This window comes from Stegostoma tigrinum, chromosome 9 (genome assembly GCF_030684315.1).
Source record: "Stegostoma tigrinum isolate sSteTig4 chromosome 9, sSteTig4.hap1, whole genome shotgun sequence".
Classification (NCBI taxonomy): Eukaryota; Metazoa; Chordata; class Chondrichthyes; order Orectolobiformes; family Stegostomatidae; genus Stegostoma; species Stegostoma tigrinum.
The window spans coordinates 40430132-40442531 of NC_081362.1; positions in this window are offsets into that span (position 1 = coordinate 40430132).

Sequence of the window (12400 nt, forward strand, 5' to 3'; positions counted from 1 at the left end):
CGGACTGGAGACTTGTGACCAGCGGTGTGCCACGAGGATCAATCCTGAGTCCACTGCTTTTTGTCATTTATACAAAATTTTGGATGTGAATACAGGAAATGTGGTTAGTAAATTTGCAAATGACGCCAGAACTGGTGGTGTAGTGGACAGGACTTTGATCAGGTAGGAAAATGAGCCAAGGAGTGGCAGATGGAGTTTAATTTAGATTTTTGTGAGCTGCTGCATTTTGGATAGGCAAATCAGAGCAAGACTTACCTGCTAAATGATAAGGTCCTGGGGAGTGTTGCCAAACAAAGAGACCTTGCGAAGCAGGTTCATAGTTCCTTGAATGTAGAGCTGCAGATAGACAAGGTAGTGAAGAAAACATTTGGTATGCTTACCTTTATTGATCAGTGCACTGAGTATAGGAGTTGGGAGGTCATGTTCCAGCTGTACAGGACATTGGTTAAGCTACTTTTGGAATTCTGCATTCAATTTTGTTTTCCTGTTATTGGAAAGATGTTGTTAAACTTGAAAGGGTTCAGAAAAGATTTATAATGTTACCGGGGTTGGAGGGTTTGAACTATAGGGAGAGGTTGAATAGACTGGGGCTGTTTTCCCTGGAGCATCAGAAGCTGCACGATGACCTTATTGAGGTTTATAAAATCATGAACGGTATGGATAGGGTGAATAACCAAAATGTTTTTCCTGGGCGTATGGTGTCCAAAACTAGAGGGCATGGGGTTAACGTGAGAGGGGAAAAATTTAAAAGGGATCTAAGTGGCAAATTTTTCATGCAGAGGGTGGTGCGTGTATGGAATGAGCTGCCAGAGGCACTGGTGGAGGCTGAAACAGTTGCAGCATTTAAAGGCGTCTGACTGGGTACTTGACTAGGAATTGTTTAGAGGGATATGGACCAAATGCTGGCAAATGGGACTAGTTTAGGTTATCTGGTCACGTGGATGCGTTAGACCAAGGGGTCTGTTTTCCATGCTGTGCTGTGTATCTCTGTGACTCTAAGAAATAATTGGTTTTCCTGACTCAAAAATAGAAATTGCTAGCAAAACTCAGCAAGTATGACAGCTTCCATAGGAAGAAAAAGTTGGCATTTCAACTCCAGTAACTCTTCATCAGAACTAGTCTTAAATCATAAACTCTGCTTTCTTCCCACAGATGCTAGTAGACCTACTGAGTTTTTCCAGAAATTTCACTCTTTCTTTCAGATCTCCAGCATCTGCAGCTCTTTATTTTATTTTAGTTTACTTTACCTATGTTTCTTAAAATGAAGGATAATTCCTCTTGCACTTTTATGCAGTAATTTCCAGTGAAGTGTGGAACTAAATTTTAACACTTTTTCTGTTCCCAGAAGAGTAGCATAGGTCTTGGGCCTTGGAAAATGAATTCAGGACATGCACAGCCAATAATTACAACTTTGCTTCTAAATTTTAAGAATACTATAAAGGATGAAGGCTGACTGCGCATTACAGTGTGGCAAGACATCAATTGATACACTTATGGAAACAGTTAACTGAAAGGTAAAAGCGTGCACTGGAATCTTATACTGCAATTTCTGTTTTCTGAACGTGCATAGGATTCTCTAGCCTTCAGAGTCCTGATTGGTTAATTTGGTAGGATCGAGGTGAAGGTTCAATGTGCCCATGTCAGCCAGTTGTCTTGAAAGGTTACATTGGTTCAAAGAGTATGGAATCCTGCTTGCTGGTGTCTGTAAAGGTGCCATGACCAATGTGTGAGGGGCATTCTGCAAGAGACGTGGACAATGGCACTAATCGCTCCTGAGTGAGTCTCAAAAGGTTTTTTTGGGGGGGGCAGCAATGATAGTACCTCAGAGATATGGATGCATTGCAAAATGATCTACCCAACTTTGTGACTTTTGAAAGGAGGAGGAGTGGTGCGGAGAAAGGAAGGACCAAGTACTGGTTGTTCCACTCCATCAACAGGAGGAACGGCAAAAGGGTCACCAGAGAAAAGTACAGAGGTGAAATGATAATGATCTTCTGTGTGAAGAGGAGAAACCCTGTGAAATAATCTATAAATGCCTCAATTATCTATAGGTGTCAGTAATAGTATCAGCATAGACTAGGGTTCTCCAGCGGGATGGTCTGATTTTTGGTTTATGGGCCACTCTGCAGGATGAGCTGAGGTCTATGATGTTATCAGGCACCCAATGTCAGTGGCCCTGAATATCATCATGGCTATCATTTTCCATGCCTGTGGCTCTTTTCAGAGATCCACATTTGTAAAATCTTCAAGGTTGTGGCCTATTGGGGATCAATGCACATGAATGCATGTTGAAGACTGCTGGCAACTATGTCAGATACTGAAGTGAGGTAGGCAGAGAGACCCAATGGCTTCAGGGCCATTGCTGTATCTACCCCAGATGTGAGGAATCATTGCAGCTAATCTGACTATAACAGTCCAGCCCTTGGCCTTCATGAGGTGGAAGGGTTTTCATTCATTAATATCAAACAGATCTGTGATCTCCGAAATCAATAACTTAAGGTGTGTGCGTATTTTCTGGGGTGGGGGGTGGCGGAACCATGAGGTATGCTTACTTTGGGAATCCTAGATGCCCTGTGCAAGTTCATGAATGGATTCTAAGTGTCAATGGCTGCCCTTTGGAACCATGACTACTAAGGATGAGAAACCCTCATTGCAGCAGAGGAAAGATATAATGCCTGTCATGGGTCTACCCACACAACAGACAAACAGTCCTTTTGGTAGCCAAAGGTGAGGTTCAGATGGTAGTAAAGCCCTTTATTCTTAGTGAGATTCTGCAGATCATGGTGGTCTTCTGGGCTCTGCACAATCTAGCGCAGTAGAAGAGGAGGATCTTGAATAATGAGGACATCATTGATTGCCACTTCTTATCTAACAAGAAGGATGTGGAGGAAGGAACTGAGTAAGCAGCACAGGAAGAGAAACCCTTTACACCAGCAATCAAGGTCATTGAGAGATGCACGAGATAGATTCTGGACAAATACGTAACAATTTCTTGTGACCCTGCAATAAAGACTACCTTAAGGCAAACGCTGCCAACCTTTGTATCTCGCACTCCACTGCCAAGGAACTCCAACTCACCACAAGCACTGACAAAGCTAAGAAACCTGAATAAACACTGTTTTCTGTAATTTTGGACTCCTTATTTAAGGAAGGATCTTACTGAATTAAAGGCAGTGTAGAGAAGGTTCAAGTAACTGATTCCTAGAATTAAGGGATTGCTTTATGAGGAACGGTTGTACTTGTAGCAATTGGAGTTTAGAAGAATGAGAGAGAAGTAATCTTATTTGAAACATAAGACCCTGGGGAGACTTGACAGGCTGAATGCTGAAAGGATGTTTTCCCTTGTGGAACAAGGGAACACCTTTTTAAGACTGAGATTTGTTCTCTTGAGGATTGAGAGTCTGGGAATTATTTTTCGCAGAACAGAGGAGTCAGGACAGAACAGACGTTTAATATTTTAAGGTCGAGTTTGATAGATTCTTGGCAGGGGGATTGGGGGCACAGGCAAGAATGTAGAAGCCATGATCTTACCAAATTGCAGAGCAGATTTAAGGGGCTGCTGCTCCTAATTCATATGTTTATATTCAAGAGTTTTTGAGTATGCCACGAAAGTCTTCAGTGTTTTACTTCTCCATGTGCTTATTCAGTAGATAAACATCAACACGCAACCATTCATAATGAATTGTTTAACAATAAAATACATAGTTTCATTTATGAAGAAATTGAGAAGTTGGTCAGTGCTATGCAGTTACAGAATACGTACGTATGTCTGAGTTGGTAACCACCTCAGAAAAAAGTGAGACTAAATCTGAAACACGTGAAACAATGCGTCCTTTTGTCTCTAGTGATTTATACAAAAAACACAACTACATTCATTTAAAAGTGTACCACAATATCTCCTTGTTTTCAAGTGAGTAATTCTCCTTTACAAATAAGCATTTCCATGTATCATAACAAGTAATGGCTACTTAGACATGACAAAATTACAAGATAATAATCCCTTAGATTTATAAATCCCTGAAATATAGTGGTGGTCTGCTTATCTGCCAAAATTTAGCAAAGTGTTATGTTAGCTTGAGATTGTTGAATCTTCTAATAGTTGTTTGTGGGGATGTCACACTTGTATGTTGCTTTGGATTTTGTCCTAGATGCAAGGGAGTTACATGACAGTTGCAAATTTATTAATTCTTTGATTCAATCTCTTTCATCATTGAATGTGACAACCTAGTTTAACTTTGGTGCAAGATAAATCCTTGTTATTTCCACATAATTGCCGTGAGATGTTAAATTCAAACCTGTTGCCTTTGAACTTTTTTTTCCCTTATACATGTGGAATGTGGGTGTCACTGGCAAAGCATTTGTTGCCCTTGAACTAATTGGCTTTTTAGGTTATTTCAGGGGGCAGGAAAAAGTCAACCACATCACTGTGTATCTAGACACACACATATGCCAGACCAGGTAACAATGGCAGATTTCCTCTCCTACTGGACACATGCGTTTTTACAATAATCAACAATGATTATATGGTCACAATTAGACTGGCTTCTAATTCTAGATTTTATTGAATTCATATTTGATTATTTCCAGGGTAGGACCTGGACTGTTGTTTTCAAGGCATTTCCTGCAACTCTAGATTACTAGTCCTAAATCACTACCAGTGCATTACCACTTTCTCCCCAGATGGTACCTCTTCTCTTGCATTCCTGTTCACACACATCTTTCATCTTCCCCTTTTTATTTTCAAAAGCTCTTCCCTGGCTTCTGAAAGGGTACATCGATGAAACCTAGATCAGTTAATTTGCAATTGCCTTGCAAGCCTGAATTCTGCTGATGATCAAATGGTTGCACTTAGAAGTGTTACTATAAGATGTAGCTTTACAATGTTGTTTGCCTACATTTCAGAATTTAAGATATTACTGTATAAATCATGGTTTTGACCATGTTATTTGATCTGTGTAGCGTGGAGAAGGGGAATTGTGATCTATTCCCATTTCTGTCATATGTACATGTTTGGTTGACCAATAAATTGAGTGTCGTTATTTGAAATGATTTTAAATGTCCCAAATGAGCTGAAAATAGCTCTTAAGTGAAGCATGACTGTAGCACATATTGTCATGCAAGTGACAAATTAAAAGATACGTGGAAAAATAATCAGTGACAACTAAGAAATTATTCCCATGGATGTGGAAGAAATTGGGAGCAATCTTTACATAGGGTTGTGTAAGAAATTTGTATGGTAAAAATAGTTCCTCAAGTGATTTGACATGTATCTTGCCATGCTTCACAATTCTTAACCCTGACCTGAATGTCATTATTCATACTCAGTTACCAGTCTCTCTCTCTCTCGCAAGCCTCCTCATAGAATCAATGCCCTTGTGTGTATGTTAATGTTGCTTTGTATGTTAATGATGTTGATATTATTGTCCTTAAAGATGACTCCTGTTATTTGCCTAGCTCATCCCACTAAGCTCAAAACAGTTTCTCGCTCATGGGCATCTGGAATGAAGGCTAGTCATCCTTAAATAATTGTTTTCCAGAGTTCCTGCAGTGTAATGTATCTCACTGCCTTCCCCCTGTAGTGGGCTGACTTTGCCCTGATAAATTTTGTACATCAATATCTAGAACACCTTCAGGTTCATGTTGATCAGGTTGACCTGTAGGTCTACAGGTACATCTGGGATCGTTGCAGACTGGGAAGCCCACTGAGTCTTTTGGATATTACCATCAAATTACAATTTATGCTCAACCTCATAAGCCCTGTGTCTTTACGAGTAAATATTTCAATCTCAGTGATGTGCGAGTCAATGGTTTTCCTTTGACCACCTCTAACAGTTGCTTTAGTGATTTATAACTGTTAATGTGAATTAACAGTAAGAGTTAAATAAGGAAAAAATAAAGAGCAGATTTCCATTAATGATTTGGCCACCACCCGCAACACAAGGACTAAGCAGGGAGGATACAATATGCCCTTCCTTCCACTTCAGATCTTGTTTTTAAAAAAAACACCTGAAATTCAAGAATACATGGCATTGTTTCAGTGTGCAGAAGTGATTTGTTACACCCGAAGTAATAAACATGAGAGAACATATGGTAAAAATCCACTGAAGAACATAAGCCATATACATCTACTTGACAAAATTGTTATATTCAAAATGATCATGGTATGGCATATAATCCATGAAAGAAAGTAACTTTAAAACAAACAGTGTTACTGGTGAGATAAGAGTAAAACTAACGTAAAAGTAATTTTTGAATGGAACAAGTAAAGTCTAAGTGGAAAAAATACATAAGAAATGTCCACAAGATTGTCCATGTAAATGGTGAACTGTTAAGATATTGTAAAGTTCATTTGATGTGATAGTTAAGGCATTTGTGTTTAAATGCCATTAATTAAGAATTAGAAATAATTTTTGTAAGAGAAGATTACTGTGTAAGGTTATCTGTGGGTACCATCATAAGTAGATGGTGAGAGGAGAAAAGAAAACCTTGAAAACAAATTGAAATGTTGGGTGCAGATTATCACACAATGTGCTACTAGTCCCAACAGATTAACATTTATACATAGATAATAGATAATAGGAGCTGCCGATGCTGGAAAATCTGAGATAACAAGTTGTAGAACTGGATGAACGCAGCAGGCCAAGCAGCATCAGAGGAGCAGGAAGGCTGCCGTTTCGAGTCTAGACCCTTCTTCAGAAATGGAGGGGAAAGGGATTCTGAAATAAATAGGGAGAAAGGGGGAGGTGAATAGAAGATGGATAAAGGAGAAGATAGGTGGAAAGGAGCAGACAGGTCAAGGAGGCAGGGTTGGAGCCAGTAAAGGTGAGTGTAGATGGGGAGTTAGGGTGGGGATAGGTCGGTCCATGGAGGACGGACAGGTCAAGGAGGTGAGATGGGAGTGTGGCTTGAGTTGGGAGGAGTGGATAGATGGGAGGACAGGTTAGGGAGGCGGGTACGAGCTGGGCTGGTTTCAGGTTGCAGTCGGGGGAGGGGAGACTTTGAAGCTTGTGAAGTCCACATTGATACCATTGGGCTGCAGGGTTGCCAAGCGGAATATGAGATGCTGTTCCTGTAACCTTCGGGTGGCATCGTTGTGGCACTGCAGGAGGCCCAGGATGGTCATGTCATCCAAGGAGTGGGAGGAGGAGTTTAAATGGTTTGCGACTGGGAGGTGCAGTTGTTTGTTGCGAACCGAGCATAGGTGTTCTGCAAAGCGGTCCCCAAGCCTCCACTTGGGTTCCCCGATGTAGAGGAGGCCACAACAGGAACAGTGGGTACAGTATACCACACTAGCAGATGTGCAGGTGAACATCTGTTTGATGTGGAAGGTCTTCTTAGGGCCTGGGATGGGGGTGAGAGGCAAGGTATAAATGCAGGTGTAGCACTTCCTGCGGTTGCAGTGACAGGTGTGGTGGGGCTGGTGGTGAGTGTGGAGTGGACAAGGGAGTCGCGGAGATAGTGGTCCCTCCAGAAAGCAGATAAGGGTGGAGAGATAAAAATGTCTTTGGTGGTGGGGTTGGAACTCAGATGGCGGAAGTGTCGAAGGATGACGCACTGGATCCGGAGGTTGGTGGGGTGGTACGTGAGAATGAGGGGGATTCTGTTTTGGTTGTTATTGCGGGCATAGGGTGTGAGGGATGAGTTGCAGGAAATGCGAGAGACACGGTCAAGAGCATTTTCGACCACTGGGGAGGGGAAGTTGCAGTCCTTGAAAAAAAGAGGACCTCTGGAATGTCCAGGAGTGGAATGCCTCATCTCGGGAGCAGTTGCAACAGAGGTGAAGGAATTGGGAATAGGGGATGGCCTTTTTGCAGGAAATGCTGCTTAGCCTGCTGTGTTCATTCAGCTCTACACAACATTACTATCTATTAATGTACACTCGGAAATGAGGTCAGCAGCTGTTGTGTGATATGGATACAGAGGTACGAGGCAAACTGGCTGAGGTAGCCGGTGTGGGCTTTGCCCTAGGTGGGTGGGACCACGTGAAGTAATTTTGACAGAGATCCATGTGTCTGTGTGGACATTCAAGGAATGGAATTGGGAACACTGGTCATGTCCGAAGTATTTAGATTAGATTCCCTATGGTGTGGAAACAGGCCCTGCAGCCCAACAAGTCCACACCGCCCCTTGAAGCATCCCACACACCCCTGAACACTGCGGGCAATTTAGCATGGCGGATCCACCTAGCCTGCACGTCTTTTTTGGACTGTGGGAGGAAACCGGAGCACTCAGAGGAAACCCACGCAAATACAGACAGTTGCCTGAGACTGGAATCGAACCTGGGTCCCTGGTGCTGTGAGGCTGCACTGCTAACCACTGAGCCACCATGCCGTCCCATTTGTTCATTTTTCATTTGCTCTTGCAGACTAATCTTGACTGGTGATGACTGGGACAGTTATGTTTAATTTACAGAGTGTTGTTTGACACACTGATACTCGTAGGATTGGTATTCTTAACAAACAGGAGTTCTGCCCAAAAAATACTCCTACAATATGGATTGGATGAAACTGCAGCACACACAGTGTGGAGTGCAAAACTCAACATAGGACACTGACAGTAACAGGAGGACAGGAAGTAAACCGTGCATTGCAAAATGGGTCTACTTGAGTTCAGATGTGGAAACAACAAGGATTTGACATGTTTGGAATAATTGTTGGGGAATTTTGGGAAAACTGGATTATTTGTTATATTCCCAAATCTAACTAGACTAGCGTATGTTTTTGAAGAATATGATTTTGATTACCACAAAATTGACTTTGCTAATTAACGTGATTTCGTATGGTAATATACACCAGAAACTGATACAGGTGATCCTAAGCATCTCTGACAGAACATCGCCTGATGCTGCTCAACTCATATTCAAACACAGTATATGATGTGGATTCATCCATTAAGCAATAGAAGCAGTTCGGTTCAACAGTGGAACACAGCCAGTGGCCCTGGGAAAAAACAGGTCAAAATGTGACTCATAAATGATGCCACAACAGTATTCAATACAGGAACTTGGACTGTATATTCTCTTGATTTAGCTAATCTGGATCAAAAGGTCCAAATCCTGAGTTTACAGCTTAAGAGAATTTTAGAAAAGGGGCAAGGTGTCTAATTAGGAGCAGACTAAGACCTGACATAAATACTTCAGAATTTAACCACTGTGCTGGAGGGTTTTGCAGGCAATATTAACTAATTAACTGGTATGGATAAAAACATATTTCAAACAATACAGTAGGAAAAAATGTTTACAGTACCTATGCGTTATGGATACTTGAAAGGCGGATATTCACCAGAGTTCAAACACACTCTGATTTTCCCATTGGAGACTTCATTCTTATTTTCACCAGTTTTATGCAAGTATAAACAGGGGAGAGTGCATTGCAGACTGAGGCATGATCTCTCCATTTTAAATAAAAACAAAGGCTTTAGACTTCATTCTTTTTGTGATTGATAACACTTATCACACTAACAACTGGTCTGCTTTGGCAGCTGTCTAACTGAAATCTTGACCACACTACCTGGTTATAGTATCCTGTCACAATTCATTTTACCTACATTATTACATCACATAATCATAGAATCCCTAGAGTGCAGAAAGAAGCCATTCAACCCATCAAGTTACATCACCCCTCCATACAGACCCTCACCCTATCCCTGTAACTCTGCTCTTACCATGGTTAATCCACCTAACATATACATCTTTGGACTGTAGGAGGAAACCAGAGCAACCAGCAGAAACCCATGCAGACACTGGAAGAACATGCAAACCCCACACAGTCAGAGAGGCATACTGCACAGAAACAGATCCTTCAGTCCAAATCATCCACCCCAATCTGACCTGGTCCCATTTGCCAGCATTTGGCCCATATCCCTCTAAAACCTTCCTATTCATGTATCCATCCAGATACCTTTTAAATGTTGTAATTGTATCCACCTCAACTGCTTCCTCTGGCAGCTCAATCCATGTGTGCAGCTACTTCTGTATGCAAGTGTTACCCCTCAGGTCATTTTTAAACTTTTCCCCCTTCCTTAAACTTATGCCCTGTGGACTCCCCCACCTTAGGAAAAAGACCTTGCCTATTCACCCTAGCAATGCCTGTCATGATTTTCACCAAGGCTGGAATTGAACCTGGGTCTCTGGTGCTGTGACATAGCAATGCTGACCACTGAGCCATCATACTACCCCTTACTCTGTTTAAAGTGCTATTAAATTCTTATGGTATCCCTTAACCATCTCTGTACCTGCTAGTTGATGACATTGATCTTAACCTGTTCCAGCTGCTTGTATTTGAAGCTTGCTGTTATTTTTCTCTTTCAATTCCTCTACTGGCCATTGGCAAAGTTCAATGAGCTAACAATATAGGTTGAGGGGCTAGTCATCCAGATATCATGAGAAATCCTAAACTATTTTATCATTAAATTTTAATATTGTATGGATCTCTGCAGTCCAATTTTCCACATCTGAGGTACCTGCACACACCCCTGTACCATGGAGGGTTAGGCTGTTTGCAGCATTGTCCTCTGTCAGTATCATAGACAAACCATCAGCTGCAGAATAACTCCAGAACTTGCTGTCCCTCCTGCTCTATATATTCTTGCCAAGTCATCATTCAATCTTCAGTGGCTTAGTAGTTTTGAAATGCCTGATGTTTAATGTTTTTATGGTAGCTCTCAAATATGTTTTAAAAAATGGTTTGAGTGTATTCAGGATGACTAATCAACCACTCTTATGAAAGTCTGCAGACAGATTCAAAAGTTCTGAAAGCTGTTGCAAAACTTGCTGCATCTGCAGTTGTCTGAAAAATGGAAACAAGATCCTTCCATTCCGTCTCAGACAAAATGTGTTAATTTATTCAAACATCTCTAACAGTGCAGAAACTTAAAATGTTATATTGGGCATTATAAATTCTCAGAGGGCTGCAATCAGCTTAATTCTCTCCTCATTTAAAAGGGTTGGGTAAAATTTCTTAGATGTAATTATATCATCACTCACTCACTCATTCAGACAAAGACAAAATCCATTTGTGCATTTTCTTTCCCTAATCAAATATCTTTTTTGAATTTTGCTTTTGTTTCAAACTTTTTGGTATCGATTTTCTCCGATTTCAGAACATACCTTCAGATAGTTTTCATTCTAAGAAAATTACTTTAAATGTTTCAAAATTCCAAGCTATCCTTTTTTTTTCTAAAGCACCAATTCAATAAACATTAAATATGAACAAACCTTATGATCTAGAGTTAAAGGTCGAAATTTGGAAGTTCACTGTAGCCGGAAAATGAAATTCCAAATTTGGCAATTCAGTCTTAAAATTCCGACTAACCATTTCTCTAAAAGTCTTCCCATAAACTAAATACAGAATGGATAGTACAACGTTTTAACAAAAAAGGGAAATAAATTAGAATCTGTCTTCTTTCTTCAGTTGTAATTGTAACCAAGAGATAAGTTCTCACAAGAAAACATTTCACTCCAAATCGTAATCATTTTAAATGACTACTGATAGTTCCTTATAAGGACAGAATACTCAACCTCCCAATCCATCAATTGATTTGTACTTTACTGCAGCACCCTTCTGTTATTTGGAGGAGGCATAATATCACTATAAAATCTCAACTCTTAAGTACTTCGCTTAGATCCATCACAACTTTATATGTTTATAAATTGACACAGACAGACATAATCAAATCTACACTTGCATATCCCATGCACCACAGAAGAATGAGGATCTGTAAATTATAAAATCAAAGTGCAAAATACATCTGACAATCTCAAGCTCTGGGAGAAACACAAACAAGTTAAAATTTAAACAGGTTTAACTATAATACAAATATATATGACAAATTCAACAACCAAGAAACTAAAACCCATATAAGATCAGAGCACAGAGGGTTAATATTTCGTTTAGTAACTGCAAGACACTCGAGACACATTTTCAAACACAGATTTATGACCTAAATCACAAGTACAAAGCAAACTTCTAACCCTCATATTCAACTGTCTTCAAACTCTTTAACAGTGAGGATCCATTTTTCTGAAGAAGGTTTACTGGTCCTGAAATATTAACTCTGTTTTCTCTCCACAGATGCTGCCAGAACTGCTGAGTTTCTCCAGGAATTTCTGTTTTTGTTTCAGATTTCCGGCATCCACAGTTCTTTGTTTTATTTCCTTTTTAAACTTCTTGGTTAAAAAGAGCTAACGCGTTCAGAGGTTGTGTGCTTTCTTGCATTAGATTTCTTGCAAATCTTGCTTTTGTTTCAAGTAGAAGTATTATTTTTCTATGCTTACTGGTGAGGTGAAGGAACAATATCCCCTCTCCTCCTCTATATTCAGCTTTGTTGGCAGCTATATCTAATATATGTAACGGATGAGGTAAAGTGTGGAGTTAATGATACAACACAGACTATATGATCA